The following is a 12,379-nucleotide window of genomic DNA, read 5'->3' as shown; positions in this document are numbered from 1 at the left end:
ATTAGAAATGGAGCAGTAGCCGAGTAACACCACATTGACACTAATTTCAGAACCTTGAGGTAATCTTTCAGAACTGTTGACAAAACTCAAAACGGATGCACATTTTTCGAAAGTGAGTGCCAGCCAGCCAGACAGGAAATAGTATCTCCAGTATGTTTCTAGTTTCAAGCATTGGATACATAAAATACATTACAGTTTTTTTACAATACACTAATTTCAGAACTTTGAGGTAATTTTTCATTTTTCCAAACTCTAAACTCTTTTTTCAATTGCTTGGATGCAATATACATAAACCAAAAACAATTTGATCACTGAACCAAATCTTGTTCACAATGACTAAACTTACACACATTTACATTACATTTGAAAATACTGTCTTTTCATTCATTACAATGCATCTAACTACCAATGTATCCAACTACTCAAAATGATAAGTAACTGTAACATTTCTCCTAAAGCATAGTTTTATGGAAACAGATTATTTGTAACAACATTCTATGTTTAGATCATGAATGTTTTAAAATAAATAAATCGATTGACACCAATTACTTTGGAACAAGATTAATTTTACCACATTATCATTGAATGTAATAATGCATCACCATCTTTTGTCACAGGGGTTCTCAACCTTTTTTGACACGCACGTTTGAGCTGGTGGTCAAATGATTGATGATTGAGTTTACACAGTGGTAAGAGCAGGAGTAAGGATGTGTATCCACCTGCAACATGGCGACAACATGGAGAATAGAGTAGAGATCATGTTAGAATAGAGCTCAAGCAGTGAGCGAAGGAGGTGGAGGTGGTCAATAGAATGGCAGACTTAGAAAGTATAAATAGAAAGTACTCCTTCAGGGAGGTTGGGGGGTGGGTTACATGGTAGAGGACAGTGTCTTTCACTGCAGTTTAGGATTTATTTTCCCACTAATTACCTATAATTTTGTTGCTATGATTACTGTTTTTTACAATTGATAATTGAAAAAAATTGATTCCATACAACTCTCTGCACCTACATGCTGCTTGTCAGTTAATTTAATTCACAAAATTATTATATATATATATTATATATATATATATATTAATTATATATATTTTTTGCAGTATTCAGATTTGAATCAATGAGTTTGGAAGTGCAAGATTTCTTCAAAGATATGAATGCACAATGTATGTTTTGAACAGGCGAATGGGCTGTGTTACAAGTCCGTACCATTTTGAGTGTTGTGTCTAAGGAAAATTGAGCGCAAGCTTGTGAGATTGGGGTCAAAGTGATTGTAAAAAAAACTCATATAATGAATTGTGGAAAGTATTTCATCAAAACCGATGATGAATGTACAGTACTATTTACAAGATACCAAATATTTTTCTCATCCTAAGAGTCTGTAAAAGGCGAATACAAAATGTCTGTTGTAGAACTATAGTATTTCTGCACACTCCCCATTATAACTGCAGTTGTATAAAGTTTTAAAATGCATTTGTTGTGAGTGATTTAGATGGGAGCTCTTGGCTCAGAGCTCAAAACAAACTAAAACATTTTATTGGGAATATTATGTATATTTAGTAGAAGAAAGTAGCAGTAGAAGAAATCTGCATTCTTTACAAGTACTGAGATATGGAAATAGGCAGGGATGTCAACAAACTGGGCCAGTCCTGTTTGTGGAAAGGGGTAACATGCACAGATATGTCCCCAGGGTTCAAGCTGGAACACACAAAAACGTAAACTATAACAATGGAAAACTATCCCCCTCCCACCCCCATCCCCTGCTAAGGTCGGTAAACACAATAGACACATCTGTGTAATGGCTTTATGAAAGTCAGCAGAACCAGGCCCAAGAATACAACAATATAAAAATACTGAATCAAGAAGCTTCAATAAGTTTTACAAATAATGCTAATACAGATTTTAGGTACAACATACCATGCCCATCAAAAAAATGTACTGTGTTAAAATGATAGAGCTTAAAGGAAGTAGTCTAATTTAGATATGTAACTTATCGCATTATTATCAAGGTATTCACATTTGAATATAAATTGCACATGTTATAATATAAAATGCCATGTGATTGAATACACCAAATACTGAGACACTCCCAAATTCTGTGTAATTTTACATACTCATGTCCCTTTTCTGTGAGTCATAGGAGCTGACTAACTTTAAGCTAGCTTACATTCGCAGACACTGGAAAGGTAATATATTCCAAAATAAGTCTATTTATGCTTCCAAGATTGTCAGCATCTTGCATGCCCTTTCTGTTACGTGAAATATGCCTCAGTATTGGATAAAAGTGATATGCATTTGTAGGAGTTAAGGTAATTTGTATGTAATGTCTTGATTTGCTCATGGCTACCTTTATTACTATACTGTATACTGTGATGGGGTTGGTTATTACAAAGTGACAAAGTGACAGGTTGTCTTCGTGAGTTTCTAACTTTTTCTAATATTAATGCAAAAGGATACATGGTATATATAATATTAACTGAGACTTAAAGGTAGGAAATTGAGTGAGTCACAAGTGAAAAAAAGTGTGATAGCCACCCCATTTTCCAACCATTTATTTTCAGTAATCATGGTGGTAATTATAATGTCATCTTCTAGAATGATGTTCACAAATTAATAAAGATATTTCTTTCCTAATCTGAAGCGCTAGTGAATACCAGAGTAGTTGGCTCACTGGGACAGCTGAGACATTTCATCACAAAGCATGGTAATGAAGAACCCGTCTGGTCAGTCCCTCACATACTGCATAAGCACTTACAAAATATGTCTGATACTAATACATGAAATCACTACTTCCCCTAAAATGAGTGCCATGTATCTAGCCAGCCAGACAGGAAATGGAATCTCCAGTATGTGTTTCATGCATTAAAAAATACATTAATATTGTATTATTAATATCATGATGTATTTTGCATTCACATTGCATATAGGGCATCCTTTAAGTAAGACAGCATCCTTAATTTGAATATTAGAATTGTTATAAACTGTATCTATATGTTTTGACAAGTAAAAAGATGTTGCTGTTTGTGAACGAATGTAAAATGTTACAAGCACTATTACCATTATGCCTATAAAATGCACTTAACACACTTATCTTTTCACTTCTGGATGATAAATAATGTGTTTTGAGAGTTTAGTTCAAGATGATCTCAGATTTCCGAGAATCTCCACAACCTGTATAAATACAGAAAGTGGTCGCTGTCATAAAATTCTGTTCCTTCTATTATGACCTGGTCTATTGAGTTACACCCATGTTGTCAGGTTAATTGCTTCACACCCTAGCCAGATAAGCAGAAAAAAAGCATTGTTTTTGTAAAAGCACAGAATCTGGTTTACTTTGGTTCAGGCCCTAACTGTCTATCCTGTGAGTAAGCAGTCGTCGTGAAGAGATGGCAGGGGTAAGCATAATGATTTATTATCGGCAATGACGTGCATGATTGCAAAAAATAGGGAAGCTATTTTTAAAAGAAAAAAATTACATGTTATAGGGCAACACCATCACCATCAAAATATAGGGCATTTTGTGGAGTCGCAGTGTAGCGCAATGGTTAGCAAACAAGACTATATTTGATTTCCAGGTGGGGCACTGTCACAATTTCTTCAGCATGTGTCCAGCTGTATTGTTAATGCAATGAATTTTATATGAAAGATAATGTAAGCTGTGTAATTTGCTCTGGACAAGAGTGGCTTATAAATGCAATGTAAATGTGCTCTCTGTGTAATTACTGTAGACTGTTTTCAGAAAACAACATTGTAGCCATGTTTGGCATGAAAACGGAGCTCAGAAATGTCGTTGTGTTCTGTTGCCAAAAAACACAATCGAGGTCTGCATTAAACTGAGAACGGGAACAAGAATTATGAAGCACTGTTCTCTTCCAATAGACTAATAAAGGAGATAGTAAAAGACTAAAACAATGAGATAAGTGTATTTTTGGTGCAGTTTTTGGTGCAAAATAAACATGCCAAAGGTATGACTTAAAGATAACATAATTCCTTTGAAAACTGCTTTTATCCTGCAGAAAATGCCCTACGTGAAAAGTTAGAAATTAGATGGTGATTATTTTAAGATTCTTTCTTCCTAATAAAACTTGCAAGTTGCAAACATGCCCTACTCCTGCTGATGCCTCATTACAATATACACTTTGGAAGTCAGAGGGATGATGAGTGTAATGCATTAAATGCAGGTGACACGCATACATCCAGACATGCAACACGTCATTTTATTTGGTCTGTATGAGCCTAAGAGTTTGTCATTAAACAAACAGGGTGCAATGTCTCCATCCATCCTTACCGATTGAAAACATGACTATGGGTGTGTGTGATATTGATGTGGAGCAGATAACGTTGAGTCAGGTGTGGGTGGCAGATCACTGTTGTTATGATGCCACAAACCTTCTGAGAGCTTTGTTTACTTTTTTCCATTAAATATTGATTTCAAATACCTCAGAATAGGTTCAAAAAATGCTGCTTGCAACAAGAACCAAATTAATAGTACTAATGGATACAATGCAACAGGATTGCTAATAAACCTGTAGCTGAAATACTTAATGATCTAAATAATCAATGCTATGGATAAAGGACATGGAAGTTGCTTAAATAAGTCAATACATAAGCATATGCACAATGGAACAAGGACAAATATTATAATCATTATATAATCATTATAGAATTGGCATTTTATTTATTGAATTTGCCATAATAAAATTCTTATTCTGAGATTATTACTGAAGTTGTTACCAAAGGGCAAGCAAAGATCCAAACCCTGTCTTGTGAATTTCATACTGTACACTCAGTGAGCACTTTATTAGGTATTTATTACACTTATGTTTTAGACTTATTAAGTCTTCTGCTGCTGTAGCCTATCCACTTATAGGTTTGATGAGTTGTGTGTTCAGAAATGCTCTTCTGCATACCACTGTTGTAATGTGTGGTTATTTGTGTTACTGTCACCTTCCTGTCAGCTTTGACCAGTCTGGCCATTCTCTTCTGACATCTCTCATTATCAAGGCATTACTGTCCCCGCAGAACTGCCGCTCACTGGATGTTTTTTGTTTTTTGCACCATACTCTACAAACTCTAGAGACTGTTGTATGTGAAAATCCCAGGAGATCAACAGTTTCTGAGATATTCAAGTCACCCTGTCTGGCACCCTGTTTTGTCAGGAACTATGTCAAAATAAACACTGAGCTACCTCAAATAAAATATTTGTTAAACTATTGTACTTTTGTAAAACATTTTTTCTATTCTTTTTTTTATTGTTTACACTTGCATAACTAAAACTATAAATAGTGATTTATCTATGTTCTTGCCCCTTGAGAGTCAGGCAAAAATAAATATTTTATTTTATTTAATATATATATATACAATCCTAGGAAATGCCCTTTCCAGTTTTACCGTTGAGGAAGCTTTGGTCATAACATAGATGGTCTGACACACTTCCTGTTTTGCCTCAATGCTGATGAAGGCATCCTGAACAGTTCAGTTGCAACTGTACTGTATGCAGGAGCCGTGCTGCAGATGTGTTATTGTGTCTGTTATTACAAAGGGCAATTAACTGAGATGTGCCGAGACTGGTAACCTTCAGGGCAGGCGAAAACCTGTACAGAGCGAAAGAGGAATGCAGCTAATGCCGCCGCGAACAGACCAAGCGTGGATAAAAATCTCAAAGCTTTTGATAACATCAAGGCCTCTGAGGTACCTGCATTTCTCAACTGTGTTCCATGTCGCTTTCCTCGGAAAGGAAAAAATGTTTTAAGTCCGGTAAGTACTGCCTATCATTTTTTTTTATGTCTGTATGACGTAAAACTTTAATGGGAATTTGGTAATTTGCTCTTGTTTTTCCTCAACTGTTGAGCTTTTCACAATAAAAAAAAAAACAACTCATCAAGTGAATTTACTATTAATGACCATATGGGAAACACACTAGAAAGGGGTCGTTGGCCTAGTCATCACAATTACACGCTCTGCTGTAAACATACAGTTGGCTGAGCCAACACAGCCTTATCTCGTGCTGTAAAATGAAATGCCTGGCTTTTCTGAGAGACTTTTGTTTGCTTTTGGTCAAGTGTCTGATAAGGAGTAAGCACTGGATTTACATATCATGTCTGCATGATGTGAAAATCTCCATGTACAGGTAAGCCCACTTTCAGAAAGTTGTGGGCTAAATGGCAGTGGTAACTACTTCATGTGGGTGCAGAACTTAATCCACAACAATAAAAAAATGATTTCTTGGAACATCATGGTTGTGATTTACAGTCTGGTTCCTCCCTTAACCCAGTGTGAACAAACATGCGTCTTGGATTAATGTCCCTCTACTGATTGATCCCTTCAAGAGAAGACGGAGGAACTTGATGTTATGTGGCATGAGGCTGAAAGCCAGCATATATATTCTCCGCCTACTGACTATTCAAACAAGAGTCAGCATTATTTCTCCAGTGGAATTTCTGATAAAAAATTGGGATTTTAAACAAATGGACAGCTCATCTGCTATATTACGGGCATTGCATTTCAAAACCATTGATCAAAAAGTTTGGAAAAGCAGCAGAAATGGAACTGGAACTTGCTTTTAATTCTGTCCAGAAATTTGTCAGCAAGCAAATATAAACCTATTGGTCTTGGTTATGTGGAAGCATACCAATGTCAGACAATATGGCTTAACTAGCATCCCTAGTAGTCCTTTTATGTCATACTAGAGAGTGGTGGTGTTGTACTGGTTACAGAACTGGGTTTGTGACCCAAGACTGCTGGTTCAATTCTCAGGTACAACCCTGCCATTTTGTCCACAAGCAATGTACCTGGCGTGTCAAGGTACATGACTGGGGCACGCAAGGTCGGTGGTTTGATTCCCGGTGTAGCCACAATAAGATCCGCACAGCCATCTGGCCCTTGAGCAAGACCCTTAACCCTGCATTGCTCCAGGGGAGGATTGTCTCCTGCTTAGTTGAATCAACTGTACATCGCTCTGGATAAGAGTTTCTGCCAAATGCCATTAATGTAATATATAAATTTTTTTAAAAGGTTGCTGATTGATCTAGCTAGATAATGCCATCTTAATGATACAGTGCATAACTAGTAGCTTGCTTTATAATCTAATCGACTGACATTACCGCTAGATTTTAAAAATCTCCTTAATTTCTGTGATTTAGTGAAACTTTTGTTTACTTCATATCAAATGTATTATACATTTAATAGACCACATAGAGTTTAGAGCACAAATTATTTGTAAATAATTGTCAATAAATGAAAGAAAGGTATGCTGGTCAAATGTTCAATGTGAGAATGCAAGATCAAATATGTTGTCATACACTAAAATAAAATCCCCTGGCAGAAGAAAGCAAACAGCATAATGGTGGGCAACGCAATCTTCACAACAGTGCCACCACACTGGCACAAAGGGTGACCTTTGTTGATCCACTTACTCCACTTATCACTAAAACGGCTTGTTGAACTTCAGTGTGACTGTTTGCAAAGTAGACCGTCCACGTTCAATCCCATCCCTTAATATTCAACAGGTAAGCCTTCAGCCCTCAATATTCAACAAGTAAGCCTTCAGCCCTCAATATTCAACAGTCAATATTTGGTAATAAACACTGTTAATATTCTACATAAACATTCATAAATGCATGGCATGTCAAAGCAAAGAATCAATCACTTGATTTCTTTAGACACCTGATTAAACATAGCCTACTGCCAAGACCACACTTAATATTTAACTAATATATTTAATATCAATACTTAATAAAGCTGGAGTATGTTGATTATCCCAGTATGATATGCTATAAATGCCAAGTTAGAAGCAGGAGAGTAGCATTGCATTCATTATTTGCTTAGCAGCTATACTACATACACAGTGCAAATTGTACCTGAAGGTTGACGCATTGATTTTTTTTATCCCAACAGTTGGATGTGCACCAAAGCATGTCAGATTAGTTCCTTTCTCAGGGGACAAACAACAGCATTCCTGGGAACTTTAATCTGCAGCCATACAAGCCCAGAAGCTGGAACCACTTGTCCTCACTGCCCCCTGAGCTGAAAGGAAATAGAGCGTGCAACCCCACAGCCGTGACCCGTAGGCTGCTCCGCGTGGAGCTACAGGCCCCAGGGGCCTCAGCGTGCAGCTGCGAAGCAAAGAGACTACATCACGCAGAGTGAAGCAAAGAGACAACATCACACAGAGTGAAGCAAAGAGACAACATTACACAGAGTGAAGCAAAGAGACGACATCGCACAGAGTGAAGCAAAGAGACGACATCGCACAGAGTGAAGCAAAGAGACAACATCTCACAGAGTGAAGCAAAGAGACGACATCGCGCAGAGTGAAGCAAAGAGACAACATCGCATAGAGTGAAGCAAAGAGACAACATCACACAGAGTGAAGCAAAGAGACAACATCGCACAGAGTGAAGCAAAGAGACAACATCGCACAGAGTGAAGCAAAGAGACAACATCACACAGAGTGAAGCAAAGCGCACTTAGCCCTGGTCAGCGCACTTAGCCCTGGTTATGGGTATGCACTTTGTTGTACGTCGCTCTGGATAAGAGCGTCTGCTAAATGCCAATAATGTAATGTAATGTAAAAAGATCACACAGAGTGAAGCAAAGAGACAACGACGCACAGAGTGAAGCAAAGAGATGACGTCGCACTGAGTGAAGCAAAGAGACGACGTCGCACAGAATGAATCTCTGTGACCGAGAGTTACCACAGGAAGACACCGGGAGGTGCCTCTTGTTCTTGTACAAAAGCTGCTGCTATTAAAAGTGTGACGCGTTAAAGAAAAGCGTCCGCTGAGGAGGAAGTCCATTTCGTCCAGAAGACGGGCATATTAAGCCAGAAATTTGATGTGATTTTCCCAAAAGCCCAAAAGATTGCACTTGATGTAAACCCCCCCCCCCCCCCCACACCTTCAGTTGGTCAACTGGCTGTAGTCAAGACAGTAATGCCTGCTGTTAAGGCTTGATGTATGCATGCATTCCAGTGCCAACACTGAACAGTGCCGCCTTTCATCTGTAACCCTCTGCACTGTACTCAGCTCCCGTAATGACTGGAAGGGTTTAACTCTCAGCTGGTTTCAGGCAAAATTCCATTTTATTTCACTATAGTAGTATTTTTGACATTTTAAAGAAAAACAGTAGTTCCACACAAACCCTAACTCACTTTAATAAATCAGTCCGCCTGTCTTTTGCCAAAAATGCCAGCTTTGCTGCCGCAGGCCGCAGGGAAAACATTTTCCTTCCCGAAAAACAGCACAGGGTGCCAAACTAATAGCTGGGTAACTGACAAGAATTATTTATGAGACAACAGTTAACCCTGTTTACATCAGTATATACAGTATCTCTTTAACATCCATACCTCTGTGTTCCTGGGTTTGTATTTGATAAAAAACACAGTCAGTTTGATTGCATCACTCACTCTGTGACCTTGCCTGTCTAGACCTGCAGGAATGGTTGCCTGGCAACGTTCACTCTAATTCAGTTAACTGCTTCAGGTCAAGGGTGCTTTACTTTAGTGGTGCCTGCATTTATGTGGCGTCTTTATCCAAAGCACTGTACAATCGATGCTTCTCATTCACACACACACCAACAGTGACTGGCTGTCAGTCAGGAGCACCAACCAGCTTGTCAGGAGCATTTGGGGGTTAAGTGTCTTGCTTAGGTGTGACACTTTCACACACCCTGGGTGGGATCGAACCGGCAACCCTCCAACTGCTAAATGACTGCTCTTACCTCCTGAGTCACCCCCAAGTTTGTCTTGTGAGTCCATTTCAGGAAAATCAACTTTTCCGAGGTCAAAAAAATTAAATAAAACAAAACTAACCAACACTAATAATCTATGTATCTGTATTTTTATAAAATAACATCCAGCTTCAGCAGTCATAACTCTATCTCCTAAGGCTCAGTCAAGAATTGGTTCACTGTTCCTGGTCCCTTGAATCAAGAGAATGCATCCCATTTTATTCAGTACATTACCCCAGGGATAGTTTCACATTCACATTTTCCAAAACAGTGGTTCCCCAAAGCCGGAATCCTTTAACGGATCTATTTTAAGCTTTAATGCAATCAGTGGTATAAGGCAATTGGTGGTATTGTGCACTTACATTTTCTGCACCATAAGTCATTCCAGATGGGTGTGTGCTAAATGAATGCAATGTACTGTCATATATGAGCAAACAATTTTTTTAAAATGAAATTATTAAAATAATAAGGTGTACATTTAAACAAACTGCTGACCACTGTGTGAAAGAAGGTGATATTTTCTCTGACAAAAATAATTGGGTTGAGCTAATTGCACCTTATTCAGTGCTCTATCATCAAGGTGTTGAGAGAGTCTCCACTTCCGTCAAAACTCAAACAACTATGTAATTAACTGTGGCAATTAGTGAAATTAATTATTCAAGGCTACTTAATCAGGCACATTAGAACAATGACAGCACATGTTCATTGACACTTATTATATCGCATCGAACTCTGAATCACTGCTCGTACTAGCTAGCAGGTAATTATTTAGCTAGTTAACAACACAAAAAATGTATTTGGTGTTCCTATAAGTTCTTTTTCTTAATCTGTAGTCTATAATTTTTTATTTCCAATAAAACAATTCACTTTCATTTGCAACATTAGAGGTAGAGCGGTTGTCTGGCAATCCAGAAAGCTGCTGGTTAAATCCATGGCCCTCTGGGAAAGGATGTTGAAGTGCCCTTGGGCAAGTCACCTAACCCATAATTGCTTCTGCCGAGCTGGTTGGCGCCTTACGCAGCTGCCTTTCACCGTTGGTAGATAAATGAGTGGTGTCAATTGTTTGTTGTGTTTGTGTTTCCTATAAAGACATGACGTGTCACTTGAAAATCAGTTAACCTGGCATAGGTTAAAATTAACCCAGCATGGAATGACCTGCAAACTCCTGTCGAACACATCAGAAGACACCCTGCAGGATGCAGTTGTGGATGTGCCCTTCACTACTATCCGCAGAAGACTTCACAAACAGAACCATAGGTGCTACGCTGCAAGATTCAACCCACTAGTTACCCACAAAACCGCGATGGCCAGCTTGCAAAGATGTACCTAAAAGAGCCTGAAGAGTTCTGGGAAAAGGTCTTTTGGACAGATGAGAGTGTATCAGAGTGATCAAGAGAGCAGTGAGTGGAGGCCCAAAGGAACTAAAGAACCCCCAACATCTGTGAACATGGAGGTGGGGTCTTTTGGTTTGGGCATGCATGGTTGCCACAGATACTGGCTCACTTGTCATTGTTGCTGTAACAGCTGATAGCAGCAGTGGAATGCATTCTGATGTGAACCGAAGCATCTTATCTGTTTAAGTTGAGGCAAATGCCTCCAAACTTATTTGATGTTTTTTGGCATGTTGACAGCAAGACAATGATACTGTGAAAGCAACTAAGGAGATTTCAAAGCCAAAAACTCTAAAATTCTTGACTGGCCAAGTCATTCACTCAATCTGAATCCAATTGAATGTGTGTTTCATATGATGAAGAGAAGACTTAAGGCAACTAGCCCCTGAAAAAAGCAGTAGCTGAAGACGGTTGCAGTACAGGCCTGGTAGAGCATCACCACAGAAGATACTCAGCACCTAGTGATGTCAATGGGTCACAGACTTCAAGCAGTCATTGCATGCAAGAAATAATGGACAAAGTACTAAACAGTTTCTACTTTCATTTTCATAACATTAATATGGCCCAAAATAATGCCCTGAGGGGGGATTAAAAGTGTTCTTTTCTACATAAAAGGGGAAACCAAAATGTAAAAAGCTGAGAATTTGAGCTTTAACCACGTGTGAATTGTTTGATTGCAAATCAAACAATGTGAAACAATGTGTCTTTGTCCACACATTTAATAGCACGTTGTTGCCATACATTGCTGTCCTTTTGCTCTCGGTCTGGAAGTTGAAAATAAAGACAAATCAATGAAGATAAAACACAGACCACAAAAATCAGTGGTAGGCCCTAAGTTGCCTCTGATTGATCAAGTGGCACATCTACATGAGCGCAAATATTACATCACAAGGGTGATGCTCAGTCAAGCCAGACAAACGCAGCCATCAGCGGGATCAGCGATAGGCAATGGAAAAACCGCAACACTGGCATTCCCCATAATCCTCTCATTCAACAGCAGGGGTCCCAGCCTCTACCATTCTGCCCCAGACCCCAGCACTTACTGAAACACAGCAATACAATATCATAAGTGTGTGAGAACAAACAATAGGAAGCAGGGAACAGGAAAATGGATCATAACGAAATGGATACGTGCTGACGTCCTCCTGCAGACCAAACCATTTTCTGGAAAGTTGACTCATGAAAAAAACTTGTTTTTTTAAAATGACTTTCCAGATGCCAACTGCTTTGGATGAGTTCCCACCTGCATGAAATCTCTACACTC

This window comes from Conger conger, chromosome 4 (assembly GCF_963514075.1).
Source record: "Conger conger chromosome 4, fConCon1.1, whole genome shotgun sequence".
Classification (NCBI taxonomy): Eukaryota; Metazoa; Chordata; class Actinopteri; order Anguilliformes; family Congridae; genus Conger; species Conger conger.
This window is presented reverse-complemented; position numbering follows the sequence as displayed.